The sequence below is a fragment of the Anabrus simplex genome, chromosome 11 (genome assembly GCF_040414725.1).
Source record: "Anabrus simplex isolate iqAnaSimp1 chromosome 11, ASM4041472v1, whole genome shotgun sequence".
NCBI lineage: Eukaryota > Metazoa > Arthropoda > Insecta > Orthoptera > Tettigoniidae > Anabrus > Anabrus simplex.
The window spans coordinates 7,835,712-7,856,789 of record NC_090275.1 but is presented as its reverse complement, the minus strand read 5'-3'; positions in this window follow the sequence as shown (position 1 = coordinate 7,856,789).

Below are 21,078 nucleotides of genomic sequence, written 5' to 3'. Positions count from 1 at the left end.
ATTTTTTTTGCAGAGCAATAATTGTCGCTTGGAAGACGCGACACAGAATTTGTATTAATAGAAATAATAGTGACCAGTTATAAACACGGTCTATTTACTGACTGTGGCAGAATACGTAGATTTGTTTGGAACGAAATTCTTATATTTTTGATTTCAATATTCTCTCTACTTCTTGTGGTTGTCACCCCTAGTTGTAAGAACAGCAATAAATATAGCGTCTCCACCTCATTTTTGCAATGCGTCCCTTTCGTGCGGCGAAGAAAAATTGTGACCTGGCAGTGTTGTGTACAATGTCGCCTAGAAGCTCGCCTTTCTTCGCGACTCAACAGTAGAGATATTAAGGGTGTGACGGTGGTTACCTTGGAAACGGGACATTTTCTCTTTTATCGCCTTGGGAACCATTTCAAAATGCCTTCTCCTTCTTTTGAATATAGCGGATGTCTGTATGGCTTTTGCCAGTCCTCTCTTCATATTCTCAGTCCTAAAGTATATTCTGTATTTTTTGTTACTTTCCCTGTCAGAACATCAGCGCCTTGCGCGTTGAGTTTACGTAACTTGGTTTCTTGAACTGCCTCCTTTTGTTATAACATCTACAGTATGGTGATCTATAGTGAAAAATGTTTGTTCACATGAGCTTCACAAACTTACTTTCATCAATTGTTTTTATTTTTATTTTTTAGATCATTTGTGGATCGTTTCCTTCAACTTCTAAGTCAGTGAAGAAAGCAACGGGAAACTGGCTCACACCTCATTTTCCTAGTACACCTCTTCAGTGACACCTGGGCCACGGCTGATGGCGGAGCTGTTGAGGTCCAAACCAGCCTGCGCCTGAGCACTCAACATACAAGAAAAGTTTTGTGCAAGTGGATTAACAAGGGAGCTATTTGGCTTGGACCAGACCAGACTTGGTAAGATGAACAATCTCTTAACTTTTAAAAGAGTTCTTAAAATATCAGTCAACGTCACAATAAAGAAATGTACGAAACATACATAATTAACAGGTTTGAAAAATACCTAAAAGTAAATAGCCGATAAAGTGGGCTAGTGGAATACCGGCTCTAGTCATCAGTTAAGTACCCAGTGGTGCCCAACTATTTCAGCAATTAATTATAATACTAGGGTTTGTTTTTCTACAAAGTGATTATTACAGTTACATTGAGAAAATGTTAATGGATATTTCACTCAAGTTTCAATGAGATGTGTCGAGAGAAACCCAAGCAGTTCCCTTGATTGTCCTTGTGTTAGAATCTGATTGCCTCTCCAACAGTGAGAACAACGAACTGAAAAGAAAATAGATATTTAAAAAGTTGTGATTGCAAGTTACAAATACGGTCCATTGTGAAGGAAGATCATTAATACAGATAAGACTGGGCGAGTTCTAAATGAAGGGGTGATGTACCCACCAAGCAATTACCAGCAGAGAGACAAGTCAATTGAGCAATCTGATTTATTTCTCTGCTGGGAATTCAACTGCGAATGAGTCAATACATAATTAAATAACCTAATAACATTGTTTCTTTAAATACTCGGCTTAGGACCCTTATAAACACTTGATTGTCTGTAGACTGTGAGCTCATTTCGCGTGATGAAGACGAGAGAATTACACTGGAAGAAGAGAAACTGAAGACGTCAAAACACAAAGTGATGTTACAATTACTCTCATTATCAGAGATAACAAGTGCGATTTCTATGTTTACAGAATGATAAATAAGTCTTATTAGAGAAATCCAGATCATCTCTGGTGAGACAAAGTGTTTTACCGTGCACTTTGTCTTTTGATATGGGCTAGAACATTGACCTGTCTCAGTCTCATCCTTGGCTTTGACTATATGAAAGTTATTGAGAAACGAGAGATTTGAGCAACACCATTTCTTATGCAGCCAATCTCTGTTATGAATGCTGTCAAGGTCTCACTCGTGAGATCGGATGATTTGTGCATTTCAGCGGTAGGTATTCAAAACTGGCTTCCCACAGGTTCTGGTCTTGCACCAATCCTTGTCAACATCTAGATGAACGATCAACCTATCGATGATGATTAGGGCTCGAAAGTTGAAGACCTACAAATTGCCTAAAAAGGGCCTGTAAAAAGACTTAAAATTATCCAAAACGAGACCTACATCTGGCGAAAGGATGTGAAAGTGCGATCCAAATTCATTCATAATTTCATTTTTAATTACATGTTTAATGGAGGAATATAAAATTTGAAAATGCAAAATTTTGGTGGTGAGCAACATGCAGTGAAAAATATATCAGTGAAATACTTATTCTTTCAGAGAGAATATACATATTTAGATTAACATAATTTAAAAAAGGAATTACTTGTTTGTTAAAAAGGTACTTGCAGATTTTAGACTGAAATATTTTGTTCCACGCAGAATGTATTTTCTCATCCTGCAGAAATAAACTGAAATCATATTTCTAACCACACTAGGAATTTGGAAACCTTACCTCAGTTGGCTTTGCAGTATATCAAATAGTCGTCTCCAGGTTCTTAGGTGTAAAGGATCGTCGGTTTACAGGCAGCACGTTGCGAAAGATCGAGAAACTTCCTCTCCACAACAACGGATGTTAAGGGTTCATACTTGAAGAAAGTGAGATCTCCCTCTTCAAAAACAATGGCACAGAAATGTTGTCCTTTCAATATTTCACTTATCTTGCACATAAGTTGATACCCTCGGATTTTTTCAAGCATTAGTTTCATTTTTCATTTCATTTCATTTCATTCTAATTTCACTTTCTCTTTTTTCAGACATGGTTCAAATTATATGTACGTATTAGAGAAAGGATGTTTAAGAGAATGATTCGAATTGAGAATGGGCAGTAAAAATGTAATCGAAAGGAGGCAGAGTTGTCAAGAAAGCCGTTAAGACGTTAAAAATGACTATAAATAACCAATAAGCCAAAAATGCCAACAAAGCAAAAAAGGATAAATAAAACCCACCATTTTGTGGCCTACAATGAACGTATATTATGTTGGACCGCGTCTTCGGACAGTAGAGAAAAGACGATTCCTCAACCTCCGAGCCCTAGTGATGATACAAAGTACTTTTTGTATGCTGATGATCTTTATGTTAGAGGACAGTTCTCCTCGGTCGGCAGATGCCCTTGGAGGTAAAGCTGATCGTTCACTGTCATTCTGTCGGCATGAACAGCAGTGGAGATTGGGAATTAGAAGTGTACAGACAACAAGACGTACACGGGTTTGTGTGAAAAACTTACAAACTGGTAAGTCTTTGTAAGCTCTCTGAGTGAATGTCAACAGTGAGTTCAACTTGAGCGCGGTAATAACAGTTTAATTTTTCCAGATCTGATTCAATACTTTACAATAAAACGTTCACGAAAGTAACAATATTTCAATTAAATAGAAGTACGGGGTTATTATACTATTGGCGCGCGGCAAGCGTGTGAATCATCCCTCAGTGTCCACGAATTTGGCAAACAAATCTACCCTGCTACCCTTCCCCACAAAGTGTCCACTACATGCTGTGACGAACGATATTTTATGCGCATTTCCGCTAATAATTTTGTTAATAATTAAAGAAAATAAAGGGAATAATTATCTGATAAAACAACGGGGCTTGTACAAATTGCTTGCTTTAATAATTTCTAATTTCGGCTGGATAAAATAGAAGAAAAATACATTCCTTTCTCTACTGAGTTGGGGGCGACTGACCCCCTCCCTATCTCCTCCCGCTAAACGGCGCTACTGGTCATGAAGATTAGACGAAGGAATAGCTTACTTAGGATGTTTACAGGTTCTACCTTGGGAGCACATCTAGCAGTTACAGCCTTAGTATACTGTTCCTCTTCAGCTGAGTATGCTTGTCCTGCAAGAGCCAACTCTGTGAATGACAAGAAACTGAATGTAGCGGACTGAATCGTCTCTGGATACCTCAGACAAACTAACTTCGAAGGCATATCATACCTGTGGTATAGAACCACCCCGTGTTCGACGGCAAGTGAGAGTAAAGGAAAATCGCCATCGTACGCACGGCCAAGCAGCAGTAAGGCGAGTCACGGAACAGCGTCAAGCCTCCAACAGCTAAACAATGAGCTCTCAGGAACCAATACTGTACCAACACTACCGGACTGGAATAAGCTAGGAAACGGTACTTCAACTCATACCTTACAACCATTGACAGTATGGGGAACGCTTATTATTATTATTATTATTATTATTATTATTATTATTATTATTATTATTATTATTATTATTATTATTATTATTATTATTAAAATACAAGAACCATATTTTACAAAAAAGTATATCGCCGTTATAGTTTAAAATCATAACAAAGATAATGTTATTATAAATTTAGTTTACAAAATACTTTGTTAATGAATGTGAGAAACTGCACATAACAGGATTGTCTCTTGGGTACACGATACAGTGGTTTAGAAACCATTCAGGTGGTATTGTAAAACATATCTTCTCATTTCAAACTCTGCACACTCAAATATCAAACGATTCATTGTCTGAACTACTGATCCACAAAAGCATAAGTAGCCGTGTGTTCCATTAAGTTTAAAGCGTTCCAATTAAGATTTAAATTTTCCATAACCAGTTAATAATTGAGTTAAAAAGAAGTTCGGCACTAATGTTTTACACAATAGTCGATTTTGAACTTCCTCAAAAAATATTTCTCGCGTAACAGATCCTTTCAAACTACATGTTCATAAAATATTCCAGAACGCTTAATAGGATAAGAACTGCATGGCAAGAAAAAGTTTCAGATGTCCATATGGAAAATTCAAATGACAATAAATATCAATGTCATCAAATGAAACTCAAGCAGATAACGGTTGATTTCTTTGCATCTATCGAATCGTCTTCGAGAAGTGAAGGTCAACGAGTGAAGGTTTCAGTGCATCGAAATGGGGGAAGCTGAGGTCCTATGAAAATACCACAAATGAAATAATCATTTCTATAGGGTATGATGAGATAGAAGAGTCTTCTACGTCTCTTACTCGTGGTCATCCTTCAGTATTTCACACCACAGCATGCAAGTTCACATGGACCACCTGTACTGGATCGCTCCTGTTTGATAAAATGACTCTTAGTCGTGGCCATCTATTAATACTTCACATCACAACCTGTGCGGTTGCTAGGTAACATCGCATCACATGCTTTGTATCGCTAATTCCAGATGACGGCCAGCCGTAAGACATATTTATGTCAATAAAGTAATATATTTCCATGCTGAACGCCCTCCCCCCCAATAGGTTATGAGTAGTTACGTATATGAATTGCATTTAGGACATTTTAATATAATTACTGTACTGTATTTTGTCTGAGTGCAAATAGTAAAAAAAAAAATACAAAAGATTATCTTATCTGAACAAAACTGCTACTAGAAATGGCTCTTTTTAGAATAATTAACTAATGCATGGCCTCTGATAAAGAAAAGATTCAGATCATTGAAATTTGAAACTGCATGTGGTAGATATGTAAATGTTTTTTGGAACATATCTTACTTCTGAATTTTAGATTGAACTCCGAAGTCTTGGTGCCATTTCGTTCAGTAACTTCATTTTCCAACGATCACTGACTCAATATTCTTGTTTACATGACTTTTGCCCCTGTGTTTCAGCACGAACTATTGGATACTATAATTAGAAGCCAGCTACGTTTTTTTGTTCGTGTACAACTTCTTAGTATAACCTCGTGGTACAGGCTTTTATAACCCCTGCTATTGATTAAACCCTCTCTACAATACCGTAGAGCGGGCTAAAGGATATTAAATCTTCGCATTATAAGTTACGTTATTGCATAAAAAATGCCATCGCTGGACCGAGCAGCTCTAGTAGGACCTAAAATTATTATTATTATTATTATTATTATTATTATTATTATTATTATTATTATTATTATTATTATTATTATTATTATATTGTCGGGTTATCATTGTTCTTAAAACGAAATCACTTCTCAGAAAAGTAGAGTCTTTATCCAGTGAAATGTTTAAACTACTATTTACGGTTATCTACAAGTTGGAGTTTTGCAGATCATCCCTTCAGTCTCGCACTCGGGGGACCACGCAGCAATCCTGCTCCACAACGGACCTCTCGCACTGCAGCCTCGTTCAGGAACAGTGCACTTCACAGCTCACCACACGTCTTGAGTCTCTGTAGAACTTGTGATCATCTCGTGACTCACTCGCGACTGATACTTGACTGACTCGCTCAAGACAGACTCCGTGCAGCCGTAACTACGCTCTTTACATAGACCCACGGAAGATTATGATAGTTTCCATTTCCAGACTATTCTTCATTGTAAATCATCTTCCAGCCACAACAACTCCCCGGCGGTATTGTTTTGCCCCCTGGAGGACACGCGCACACATTGTCGCTTCTTGCTGGTATTTTAGTCTTGTCTGACGCCCTGGTCCACTGACGGTTTCCTTATCACTAGACTCCGGATGTTTATGCAGTAATAGGTTAGAATGTAAACTGATTTCGTTATTAGGAAGTGATGTCTCATCCGTTCTTCCGTTATGTAGCAAGATTAAAGTAAATTTTAGGTGTTCTGAAAGGCGGTACCCCTAAGTTTATGCAAGACTCATACCGTAACTGTTGTGCAGGGTGGACTATACTTGTTAGCCGCTTCATGAAGTTTGCATTCCAACCCATTATAGCCTGAAAATCCGGACTCTTATCGCATTCTTCATATTTTCTTTGTTTAAGGTCATTCCCTACTAATCACACTGCTCTTAGCATCTTGAGTGTTGCTGTACATGTCCCAGCTGTTGTGGCAGTGTTCAGAGAAATACTTTCTTCAGAGTTGACTGTCCTAACTAACGACCGCAGTGTTAAAACATTTACAGTTCTTCTGCCGCAATATTTATCTCGTAAATGAGCTTAAGAGATAATGTTAATCGTTCTCACGTATTCCAGCTCACACAGTCAATTACATTATCAGCAAACACACCTGCTGTTCAATAACAAACTTTATGATGATCCTGTTTTTCCTTTGAGCTTAAGAAGAGGGAGAAGCGATTGCCTTTAGCGGCATTCTGTGCGGGTTAATTGAAATCCACACTACAATGAACTTGCCTCCCCCATGAACGCCTTTCTTCTCCTCCTCCTCCTCCTCCTCCTGCTAGTCTCTGCCTCACTGAGTTTTCTTCACAGCCAGTGAAGACTCGAGTCTCAGATTGCAGACACACGGTTGGTGCTCATACCAATTATTGTCAGGCATTTGGATACAGTTTCTCATCGTGAACGTCGTCTCACTCCCACTTCAAGTCCGCATCAACGAGCACATGAGGGTGGCTCGGAAAATAACACGAAGTAATTAGGGTGGCATTTTTATGCTAAGCTGGATTGAGATCTCCATCAATGAGCTCTGTGGATTGTGTATTCCGCAGAAATACACAGCAGGGATTTGTGTACAACTTTCATTTGCTTTTAAGGACTGTGCCACTGTATATCATTCAAACCTTCTAAATTATTCAGAAACCGGTGTTTATTGTTAATTGGATCTTTCGTTATAAATGTATCTCGGAGACATGGGTAAATGGACATGGACATGGATAAGTCAATGTTCCAAGTACGAGGCATTTTGAGATTCATTATCTGCTGTAATATGAGAAGAACTAAAGATAATGTGGTACTGTGCATAACGACAAAATTAAATAAGTACCGTACCATAAAATGTAGGAACTTGAGGTAACTGACTGCAGAACTTCAGAACGTACTGAATCTAAAGCCACCATGTATGTTTCATTGCGTCAATCAATGCCAACAGGAAAAAGTATTCCTAAAATTTTTGCTTTCATGCCGAAATAAATAATAATAATTGAGATAATCTCAAAACGAAATACCGTAATTAATATACACATGTTTATTCTCGACAAGTCTGTAGTTTTTCTAGTAAGCACTTTGAATTGAGTGCACGGCAGGAGGACCATATACTGATCCATTTGCTGCGGACAAATGCACGGAACTTGCTAATTTTGGCAGGATTGTGTGTGTACACAGACAGAAAGTGATGTGTCTCCAGTGCGATATAAGTGATAGCATACCTCAATCTCGTAAAGTTATAAGCATTGACGTAATCTCCCACTAACGAGCATGTTTCAGAAAACTAAAACCAGAGGGAGTTCAAAGGTGCGGTTTCTACCAAAATCTTCGAAATCGTCTCAATAGTACAGGAAAAGATATTGCATTTCTTGAAAAGTCAACGAAAACATTTATTTTCAAGAGGAAATAAAATAAAATCACTAAATGACCATTCCAATAATCGCAGGTGAAGACTTATCCTAGCACTTTCATTAATTCTGATCTTTAGTAATATGATTGAATGCAGCCATGTTTGATTACTACCTGTCAAGCCGGAGAGTATACATTCACTCTGATCATGGTTCTCGTATGTTGCCCAGTTTTTAAATATACTCATTATATTGTGAAATATTCCTAATAACATACATGCTGCCAAGAAGTATGTACAGACGAGAAGGTATCAAGTCCACTGTCCTTCAGTATACACATTAAAAAGCGCGGGGACAAAAGTGGGTGTCCACTTCCACGAACCAATATTTTGTATTCAGTTAATGTTTGGTAGTGTAGTTATTCATTGTACTGTATATTGTGAGCATTGTAACTGGCCGAAATCCTGTTCTGTTCATCATTCTATAAATAAATAAATAAATAAATAAATAAATAAATAAATAAATAAATAAATAAATAAATAAATAAATAAATAAATAAATAAATAAATAAATAAATATTCAGTCACGGCCAGTTGTATGTTGCACTATTTCTGGTAAGGAGTTTGAAACTGTTGAGGTCCAGATACGCCCGCAGGATCGAAACACAGTGAATATTGTATGGAAAGAAGTGTTATAAACTACATTACGAGTGTATCAGTTATGATGTACCGGTATTAAACGTTCATAAAACTATTTAAAAGGGCAGGCGAAAAAATTATAAATACGACTGAGACATTAAGACGAGTTATCTGATCTAATTTTTTTTTTTTGCTATTTTGCTTTACGTCGCACCGACACAGATAGGTCTTATGGCGACGATGGGAGAGGAAAGACCTAGGGGTGAGAAGGAAGTGACCGTGGTCTTAATTAAGGTACAGCCCCATCATTTACCTGGTGTGAAAATGGGAAACCACGGGAAACCATCTTCAGGACTGCCAACAGTGAGGTTCGAACCCACTATCTCTCGGATGTGATCTCACAGCTGCGCGCTCCTAACCGCACGACCAACTCGCCCGGTATCTGATCTATTTATAAGGAATTCTGCGGATAAGCACTATACTCATCCACTTATTATTATTATTATTATTATTATTATTATTATTATTATTATTATTATTATTATTATTATTATTACAATTGGCTTTACGTTGCACAGACACAGATAGGTCTTATGGCGACGATGGGAGAGGAAAGTCCTAGGGGTGGGAAGGAAGTGATCGTGGCCTTAATTAAGGTACAGCCCCAGCATTTAGCTGGTGTGAAAATGGGAAAGCACGGGAAACCATCTTCAGGGCTGCCAACAGTGGGGTTCGAATCCACTATCTCGCGAATAACAACTGTAATGCCTGTATTTGGGCTGATAGGAGAATGCCTTCTATTTGTAACCGATTATTATTATTATTATTATTATTATTATTATTATTATTATTATTATTATTATTATTATTATTATTGATAGTATCGACATTAATCTGTGATATTTTGATATTTCGTGTACCTTAAGGAGTGCTGAGTCTCCTCCATCTCACCTATCGACAGAATGCTCGCCAGACTCCACCAGACTTTGCCTTCCCTTCATTGAACAAACTGCAGCGTCTCTCTCCGTATTAAAGATTTATTTACTTTAATATTCCTGGAATATTAAAATGTACTCGCTGATAGCCTGAAGCGTATTTTCCTCTGTTTTAATCAAGATGATGAGCGCAGTGTTTGCTAAATATTTTTTATCCCTGCAAGAAGAGAAAGACACTGCGTTATTGTGTGCGCGCTCGCTTCTTCACGAAACATAAATAGCTCACATCTCACTGACTGGGGAATACATGGCAATTACAGTTCACTAGATGTTGTTTGGTTCCTTCGTTTGCAATAATATTTCCAAAAAAGTTTTTTTTTTTTTTGGTCACAGATTTTCCATTCAGATGTAGTATCACACAACACCAAGTGTACGAGAGGTCATGAAAAGCAAACATGAATTACAATTGAAGAGTGTGATTCTAAAACACGCTCAGTCCATTTTCAAGAAAAGGAAGTACAAAGTACAGGCACGCTTTGTTCAGGTGTATTGTCTACGTGGATACGGAAGATAACAAGGACTAAAATGCGTGATTGAAATACAAGGAAATACATGTTTTTGAATATCCCTCAAAACCAGTTCGGTGGGTTCAGATGAACACCAAATACAAAGGAAAGATAAAGTATTAAAAATTTTAGAAGTTTAGTGGATTTAATATGATTTTGAGCTGGACTTACTCTTCAGAGGTTATAGCAAGCCATGACAGAATTTTTTAAAAATCTATGAGCGAGCACTCAAACCTATGAGCCAGGTAATATTTTTAGTACTCGAGTTGTTAACATACTGACGTTAGCATTCTGAAAAATAAAACATGTTGGGAATAGCGGCATGTATTGTGATTTTATAGTTCTATACGTTACAAGAAATTACTACAAAATGTAAAGACAGCAGGGCGCCGAACTAATTACCCTGACATTTTAGAGCATTAACTGGAAGCTTAAACATTATCAGTCTAAAACAGTGTATGATTCAAGAAACAACCACCACCTTCATCTTTACTGTGCTCCTATCGTCGCTATAAGATTTTCTTTGTCGGTGCGACGTAAAGCAAGTTGTACAAAATAATAATATCCTCCTCATTGTGACCATGCTCATACCTAGAAGGTTGCTATGTTGTCAAGATACGGAAATAAATTCCGCGAGAGTACCCTCTATTTCACATTACAATAACAGCTTTGTTAAAATAATCACTTAAATAGCAAAGGAGATTCTAATTTGATAGTAAATCAACATCACAGGATATTATTCGTGTCATTTGCATGAGAAATATACTTGAGTTATTTCTATGTCGGTAATACTTCCTTTATGAGAGGTTTTCTCGACACATAAACATTCGTTATAACATTATTTTTTCTTCTATTGCTTATATAACACGGCCTTGATTATTTTTAAAATGGTAAAAACCTTAACATCAAAGCAGAAATCGGCCATACTTACCAAGATTCCCGCCGTTACCTAACCTCATTCTCTTGTTCAACCAAGTTTGACAAATCGTACGCATTATTACATGCACTTTGCAATGGTTCAGCGATATCAAACGGGAATTAAATATATAAAGAGTAGAAGGCGCCAAAGAAGGAATTTTATTCCTCGTGGCCATCTGGCCCCGGGATTTGTTGTGTCCTGAGTTATAGGACTTAAACACAAATATCATTTATGGGAGAGTTGAGCAGACAATTTCCAACAAACACAGGAGTACCACAAGGAGACGGGTTATCCCCATTACTCTCTAAATATGCGCTTCAAAAAGTTGTAGTAAGAGAACGGCGAAAAGCAGATGTACAAATACACCGAATCGGATGAAAACATACAGGCATAGAATTGGACTGTTCAGCATTTTCAGACAATATGGCACTAATTTCCCAGGACATCCCCGATGCGCAAAACCAACTAGAACTCCTGCAAGAACAAGCAGCGAAAATTGGGTTAAAAATGTTCATTTGAAGAAATAAAACTTATGACAGACATCAAATCTGCCACATCTGAAATCCATATTGGTCCCAACAACATGTCTCGAGTGAAAGAATTTAAATATTAAGGTAAATATGTTATTGAAAATTGTAATGAAAATAAATATATTGAATCGCGACTCCAAAAAATGGAGTCAGTTAAAAAAGTACTTACAACGAAAAAAGTATCTCTTAGAACTGTAAAATCCGACACTATACAGTAGTACAATTATCAAACCGAAGTTCTCTACGCATCAGAAACTCTCAATCTCCGACACAAAACACTAAAAGGACAATTAAGAGCGAAGTAATGAGAAAAATCCGAGGACCTAGAATCAAAGACGGAGTAAATTTTCCAAAACCAAATGGGGAAATATATAAAAGAATCACCAAAATTACAGACACAGTGCGCATGCAAAGAATACAAGTCATGGAGCACTTAGAGAGAATTGACTCAAACAGACTGACTCACAGAATGTACACATTCTTAAAAAATAAAAACCACTAGATCAAACTGGTACAAACAGGCTGAAGGAATGAGTATCACCAAATCTACTGGACCGAGATGAAATCAGAAAAATCACACTCACACGGTGTTTTGAGGCTGATGAAAGAAAGACCCACCGACATGTATTGTCCCTGCGATGGAAACATACCCATTCATAACATATGAAGGAATACTGTGGTAAAAGAAAAAGTGAAAAGGAGAATAAGAAGAATAATTTTCTGTCTAAATTTTGTCGGGTAAACACCAAATGAGTCACAAAAAATGATTCAGTTGAAGATATCTTACGATATGGATTGTCAGATGAACTTCATCCGACTACATCTGCGAGGTTTGAACCTGCGAACCTGTGGTCCGGAGTTCGACACTCTACCACTGATCTACAGAGGCAGTTATGATAGACATCCCAACAGTTTAAAAAATACACGAACAGATAAAGAAACATGTCATCTTGTTGTTGCGTTCAGAAAAACCGCTATGTGATAATGTTTCAGCTTAGAACTCTAACCAGAAAGATTCCGTGCCGCATGAAGTGTATCAACGAATTTAGTTCGAACCCCATTGTCGGCAGCCCTGAAGATTTCATACAATTTGCATGCCTTAGTTAAGGCCACGCCCGCTTCCTTCCCACTCCTAATCCTTTCCTATCCGATCGTCGCCATAAGACCTGTCTGTAAACAAAAAAAAAAAAAAAAAAAAATATGTATCGTGTTTGTGCTGCGGGTTCAGTATTATCACAGAGCTGGATTTCGGGGGCCAACGACAATATATTAAAATGAAAATTCACAACCTGTTTCTAGTCATTCCACCGGATCAGGAATCGAATAGATGAATCCCCCATGTAGCGGCGAGGATAGGAACTGTGCGGGTTGCCGAAGCCTGTCGCACTCCTCTAGGGCAATGATTAATGAATGACAGATGAAATGATATTGCAGTGTGTTGCTGGAATGAAAGATGATATGGAAAATCGGATCACCCGGAGGAAACCTGTCCCACTCCCGCTTTGTACAGCACAAATCACACATGGGGTGACCGGGATTTGAACCACGGAACACAGCGTTGAGAGTTCGGCGCGCTGCCCTCTGAGCCACGGAGGCTGAACAGGTTCATTCCTCACGCTGTGCAGTTCTACTTAACAGTCGTCTATCAAAGCAGGTCCTGCGAACAAGCTCATTTTGCCTTAAAATCCACTTCTGTGCGCATTCGTTACCAACGGTCTGAATCGACCCAGAAAATTGTGGTTGAGACAACAAAGACTTCATTAGACGACTGTCTTTTCTTTCAGTTTCTATTTCCTACATCTGTTGCCGTAACTAATTCTCACGAGTACAAGGAAACCCAGTCTGAGGACGTGAAATATTTGATGGCGTGTCCCTCGTCTACCGCACAACTGACTTGTGTTAATTGGGGCATGGTAAATGTTGGTTTCACTCTTCAATAATTGCGTAGCGCACAGTACAGGGATTTCTCTTTGTTACAGCGTTCTTTGTGCTGCAATTCAGGTCCGTCTGCCTGTTCGCCAGCGCAGAGAAAAACTGGACGGGTTTTGTCGTTCCTTTTTTCACCAATACTTGAGCCATTGACGTATTCACTCTGTGTTAGTAACACATCATTGTTTTCCTCTTAATAGAAACATAGAATTAGAAGAGGGTAGTTTGAAACATTGGAATCCTCTCCCACCCCCGCGCCGATTCTGAGTGTTTGTTGACTACATCTCTTGAGATATCAGCAGTTATGCAACACTGGGTATGGTCGATTATAAAGTAGATGGCAGTTTGTTGCTGGCTAGTTTAGAACTGGTCAAACAAACCAAACCCCATGGCGCTACAGTTGTCAACTTGCCTTGACTTACGAAGCGATCGCTGCTCATCCCGAATGCCCGCACATTACGAGATGACCAGTGGTCAGAACGACGAATCCGGTCCGGCTCCATGGCTGAATGGTTAGCGTGCTGGCCTTTGGTTCAAGGAGCCCCGGGTTCGATTTCCGGCCGGGATGGGGATTTTAACCTTAATTCGTTATTTCCGCTGGCTCGGGCATTGGGTGCGTGTGTAGTCCTCAAGCAGAAAATGAAACGAAAACAAGGAAAGAATGAGAAAATAAGAAAATATCGGTAACAATAAAAGTCTAAAAAAATCCTTACGGCTGTTATTCTTAACTTTCTAGACTGGGGTCACGAGCGGACATTCAGGTATCTCATGGGCTGTATTCATGTGGGCTGCATGGATCACGAATCTGTCGTCGAATCAAGGTAAAAATCCCTCGCCATGCCGGGAATCGAACATAGTTTCTATGGATAAGAAGCAGGCTCCCTACCTCAGCCCTCAGACACTGTAGTGTCTCAAATAATAATAATAATAATAATAATAATAATAATAATAATAATAATAATAATAATAATAATAATAATAATAATAATAAAGAAAATATTTATTTATTTATTTATTTATTTATTTATTTATTTATTTATTTATTTATTTATTTATTTATTTATTTATTTATTTATTTGATGGCTCTTAGTGCCGGAACTGTCGGAGGACAAGTTCAGCTCGCCTGATCCCCGCTCTGTCTATTAGACACCCGTGGGTGGCCTGCGCATACGGATGTTGAATGATGATGAACATGATGTAGGGAGAGGTTAGAAGTTCAGACTTGAAACATAGCCTGCTCTTGCGGAATAACAACAAGGGGCCTGTTCAACGCTTTCCATCTCCATCCGACGGACGAATTACCGTCTGGAATTGAATCCAGGCTTTTGGCATGCAATCTTTTGATTAGATATTGTATACCACCACCACTACTTCTATCCTATCGACAAACATTCTTATGGTGAAATGTTTTCTTTACCAACGGGACTCGAACCGGTTATCCACGATGACGCCCTAACAGTAATGGCCGCAATGCATAGGCATACATATATAACAATCATTATTCTTTTTCTTCTTATTTCTGTTATTTTGCAAGTATCTGGGGTCGATACTAACGTGAAGTAAGTCGTGTTTTCCTGCCAAAGGTCCTTCATTCTTGACACCACCCCGAGTGGGACATATATTCACTATTGCGTGCTGGGTGTAGAGGAAGTTATGATAAGCACAAACACCCAGTCCCCGAGCTACAGGAATGAACAAGATTCAGTCAAAATCCTCAGCCCATCTAGCAATTGAACCAGAAGCTCTCTGAACGCTAACTATCAAGTCAAGGAACTTGGTATATAAACAACTCTTCGTATTTTATGTAAATGAGGTGAGGATGCTCTCCTCGTGTACACCCTGCCCTGGACTCTACTCCTCCATCCATCTTGTCCAAGTGCTGATTCTCCCTCTAATGCCATCCATTCAACTATGGGTCTTCTTTCGTTTTTCAGAAATTGTCTTTCCTGTCAGTCAACGTAGCTTCTTCATTTAGCAACGTTAAGTTTCTGGTCATTGTTTTTCTTTGTCGCCCAACATTCAGAGCCATATACAATGGACATTGGTATGGAGCGACATCTCTTTATCACACAGAACCCCCATTGTTGGCCGCCGCTTTGCTGAGCCTATTGATACCGTAGTCATTAATAATGTATCTGCATTCCCTTGAGCCACTGATTCAAGGAAACAGAAGTTGTTATCACCCCTGTATTTCTAATTTTTTGTCCTTGTCCGTCACAACCCTGTCCACTCCCAGAGAAATTGAACTGTGGATACTCTGTTTTATATGTGCTTATTTTAAGCCCGTTTATTTCCAACACTAACAGTAAACTAAATAGATAAGATAGATAAGATAAAAAATATATTAGTGAATACATAAGAAGGGAATCTACTCTAAGACAGAGAAGTTCTCGTAGGCCTCCCTTCTGCGGTCCCCTACGACGGATGGACTAGTCGAGATGAACAAATTGCATTTTTAACCATTCTGACTAAAAATACATCCCTGGAAGTCATCAAAAATGGGTTTACGACTAGATGACGCGCAGAAACGAGATCTTTTAGGACTTTCCACGATGAAAAACGGACATCTGGTGCAAAGTGGTCGGATGAAGGCCGTGAGCTAATTAAAATCTACTGCATCAAAGGAAATTGAATAAACGCCAGAATGTATAAAGAAACTATTCATTGTCTCTAGATAGCTGATTATCGATTAATAAATAAATTACTAGTACGACGGACAATTTTGGAGAAGATTGCTTGACAGTGCTTGGACCAGAAGACAAATGTCTTTACAGCTCTAAGACGCCACGTCCCACACCAAAGCTCACAGATGCACACACTATTATTTTCTTCTTGCTTTCTCTATGCTGCAGTAGAATTAATTACACTTTGGGCTGCTGCAGCTTGAGTTTCTGCAGTGTGGAGACAAATCTCTTGCTCAGCTGTTCCTTGTGATTACAAGGCGAGACGGCGCTCCGTTGCTCGGGGACGCTGTGTGTGTGTGTGTGTGCGCGTGTGTGTGTGTGTGTGTGTGTGTGTGTGTGTGTGTGTGTGTTTGATGAAGTTGTGAGGAACTCGAGAAATTAAGTCATTTGTTTATTTGTATCAAGTAGCAGTTCCTGTGTTTTGTCCTCCTCGCTCTGCATTACATTTAATTCAATTGTTACTCATTTTTCAACCGAATTCTGAATGTAACGTTATAGATGACGTACAAATGGCAATCCAGTTTAGCAACAACATTATAACTATAATTAAATTTTACCAAAAGAAAAGACCGCGTTGCATAATAGTACAGTTTAAGAGTCATCTAAAGGGGTTATACATGGTTGGTGACTTTCACCAACCTCGTTTAATATATACCGTGAGGAAATAATTCGATGTTGTTATCAAGATAAGCAGGGTGTTAATGTGGGAGGAGAGAAAATTGAATGTAGCAGATTTGCTGACGACATGCAGGTCCTAGCAAAACTGAGAAAATATCATGCTGGAAAAAAATTAGCAGATCGTGTGAAAACTTTGGTATGAAAATTAAGAGAAAGAAGACCAAGGCAATGATCATGAGTAAGAACAAGAATGTAACAGCAGAGACAGTTCTCTCAGGCGAAGAAATAGATCAAGTCTCTGCATTCAGACATTTACGAAGTACAATGAGAAGTGATCTATATTGTTTGGATGTGGTGAAGAGCAGGCTCGCAATGGCCAAGGAAGCAAAGGGTACTGTTGAGTCGACCACTGAATTGCTCTTTATGGGTCTGAGACTTGGACTTTGAGGAGGGAGCAAGAAAGAAGATTGAAAGCTTTTGAAATGTGTGTATGGAGAAAGATGGAGAAGATCAAATGGCAAGGCAAATTAAGGAATGGAATAGTATTGGGAAGAGTAGGTGAAGAAAGGAGGAGAGTACTGGAAACCATTCAAAAGAGAGAGAAGTATTGGTTAGGTCACTCTTTACGAAGGAACTGTTTATTAACACTGACGTTGGGAAGAAAAGTTTGAGGGAGAAGGTTGAGAGGAAGAACGTGCTATCAGATGATCGACCTTGTGAAAGTTAATGGAAGTTACTGGAAGACTAAAAGGATGTCAGAAGATCATCTTGAAAAATTCATGCGAAAACTTACTGATAGGCAGAGAAACGATTATGATGATAAAGGAGAGTCGTCTAAAATACCAGAGTTCAAAGGGTTGCAGCTCTAAGGGAATGTCCATGTTTCACACCCATTCAGCCTCACACTCCAAAGTACATGTTCAGGAATTGCATCCAAACTTCCAGTGATACGCCTTTTAGTGTTAAAATGGATTTTATTTTATTGAAAGTCACGGTAGTTAGCTGCATCCGTGATCTTATCTCCTGAGGATCTATCGTCTTTTGTAATTTTACTGCGCAAATAGTCGAATTCCATTTTGACATAAATAATTATGTCTTATGGCCGGGGGTGACGCAACAAAATGTGTGACGGAAGCGTAACCATAGCAACCGTGCAGGCTTATGGCTGGTTTCCATGTGAAATTAACTGCCGTTCATGACCGGGAGACATATGTATGATCATTTCATTTGCGCAAAGGGAAAAATGGTTTTTATATCACCCGTTTGTATGCCAAAATCTTAGCATTTTGTCATTGTTAATTTTCCCACGATTGCTTTCAAACTAAGTTGAATCTCCTGCTTACAATTTGTAATTTATTCTTCATTTCTTATTAAAACTGCAGTGTCATCGGCAGCTAAAGCACTATTTCATATCTTTTTTTATATGCATGAAGGCAAATGGAAATATCTTCGTCCTTGTTTTCTCACCCACAGTATTAGTCTGAGGCTCCAGGGTGTGCAATGGAGCGGCCGAGCATTAACTCTCGGCTGCCTCGCGGCACGCCGGAAATGGCCGGTGTGCTGAACACGTAGGGGTAGCGAAGTGTTATTCGTTGTGTATAGAAGAAGAGTCAAACGCTGATCAAGATCCATAGAAAAATGCAGCCGACGTATACAAGTGTAGTTCTGTGCACAGTGGAAGTTTCTGGCAGCCAGCGGTTCATTTCGGATGACGACGCCAAGGCTGCGGTCGGGTGGTGGTCCTACGCTCAACGACCGAGTTCTACAACCGGGACATCTCTGAACTAGTGTTGCGATGGACAAATGCCTGAACCGCGGTGGTGACTTCGTGGGAAGTTACTTAGAATAGTGTCTGCATTTGATTTCCTTGTGTGTGTGTTAGTGTGGCTGGAAAAAATAAGATTAAGATTTGTCCCCGCATAAAGTCTTTCAGTAATGTACTAGAAGATGTTGGTGGTGGTAATTATTGCTTTGATAGGAATTACAACTAGACAACTAATCAAAGAGGAAAAATGGAAGGGATGCGACTCTTCAAAAAATGGTGGTAGGCCTATCGGCCAAAGAAATACAAGGGCCACGAAGGGCGTGGAAATGAAAGACTCCCTAGGCCTCCATACGTAATACCGTCGGGTCGGAAAAGAACAATAGTTGACCAAGGGAGGTCTGACAGGATAGATGAAAGTGAGGAGCCAGGCACTAGTAAGTGGAAGTAATGCCAGGACGCAGCTGAGGACCCCGTGGTCCCCAATCCACTCTCCCAAGTTCAGAACCCCCGCGGCCCCTTTTAGTCACCTGTTACGACAGGCAGGGGATACTGTGAGTGTTATTCTACAGACCCAACCCACAGGGGGGAATATGTACAGTAGTAGAATCTCAGTTAATTTCATATTACTTATGAAATATTTAAGAATGCACAGTATGCGTACATTGTGTGAGCAACTTGTTGTAAATATCCTGTTAACTTAGAAAACCAAGTCACTTGCTGTTAATCATGCCACGATAAATAAACCGTTAATGAATCAAAATATCTGAGCATGCTCACTGTATTACACCCACAGCTCTGGATTCTTTCACTTCACTATTGATTATTCCAGGCGAGTGATTCACAAACATTTCCAGGTGGCGCTCCCCTTAGCAAATAACATTCACCGCTATTATAAATATTGTTTCTCCTTGAAGTTCTTATACCGAGAGAGTTGGCCATGCGGTTAGGGGCGCGCAGCTGTGAGCTTGAAACTGGGAGATAGTGGGTTCGAACCCATCTGTCGGCAGCCCTGAAGTGATGTTTTTCTATATAGAGCAATAAATAAGTTACAAGATAGTGAGCAACTACAAAATGTTGTGAGATGGACAGTAGGGAATGATGTGATGATTGTGAGTTTCACAAATAGGAGAAGTCCTCTCAGTTTTAGTTACTGTGTTAATAATAATATTGGCGTGTGGCCTCCAGAGAGGCGTGGTGCAGGTGACTCCCTATAGGTGACCTGCACCCTACCTATGATGAATTCTAATGCTGAAGACGGCACACACCCCAGACCCAGAGCCATTGGAATTAACCAATTAAGGTTAAAATCCGCGATCCGGCCGGGAATCGAACGCCTCTTGACCAAAGGCCTGCACGCTACCCATTTAGATTACTGCGTTGATGGGGTGGAAGTTCCTTTTGGGGATCATTATAACTACATATGTGTTAATATAAGTAAAATATCTCCATTGGGGTAAGCACATAAATGGGATAGTAAATGCAGGGTACAGATCTCTACACATGTTCATCAGGGTATTTAGGGGTTGTAGTAAGGATGTAAAGGAGAGGGCATATACGTCTCTGGTAAGAACCCAACTAGAGTATGGTTCCAGTGTATGGGACCTTCACCAGGATAACCTGATCGAAGAAGTGAAGATAATCCAAAGAAAAGCAGCTCGATTTGTTCTGGAAGATTTCCTACAAGAGAGCAGCGTTAAAAAAAAAACGTTGCACAGTTTGGGCTGGGAAGATTGAGAGAACGGAGACGAGCTGCTCGACTAAGTGGTATGTTCCGAGCTGTCAGTGGAGAGATGGCGTGGAATAACATCAGTAGACGAATAAGTTTGCGTTGTATTTTTGAAAAGTAGGAAATATCGCAATATGAAGATAAAGTTGGAATTCAAGATCACAAACTGTGGCAAATATTCGTTTATAATAAGGGGAGTTAGAGATTGGAATATACAAAGGGAGATGTTGAATAAATTTCTAATTTCTTTGCAATAATTTGAGAGTAGTGTAGGAAAACAACAGATAAGGAATTTGCTACCTGGGCAACTGCCATAAATGCATATGATTGATTATTTTCCGTTGTTTCCCTTTCTCACACCAGGCACATGCTTGGGCTGTAGTTTCATTAAGGCCACGGCCATAAGACATAAGTTGTGTTGGTGCGACGTAAAGCCAATTGTAAGAATAAAAAAAGTAAATGAAAAGAAATAACTTACTCATATTTGAGAATAATGTAGAGTAAATGAGAGGATATCAACAGTAACTAATTTGAAAAAACTAGGATGCGTAAGGCTGAAACAAGATTGTAAAATATCGCTAGCGAGATGATGCTTCAGTGAATAGAAATTCAGATAAT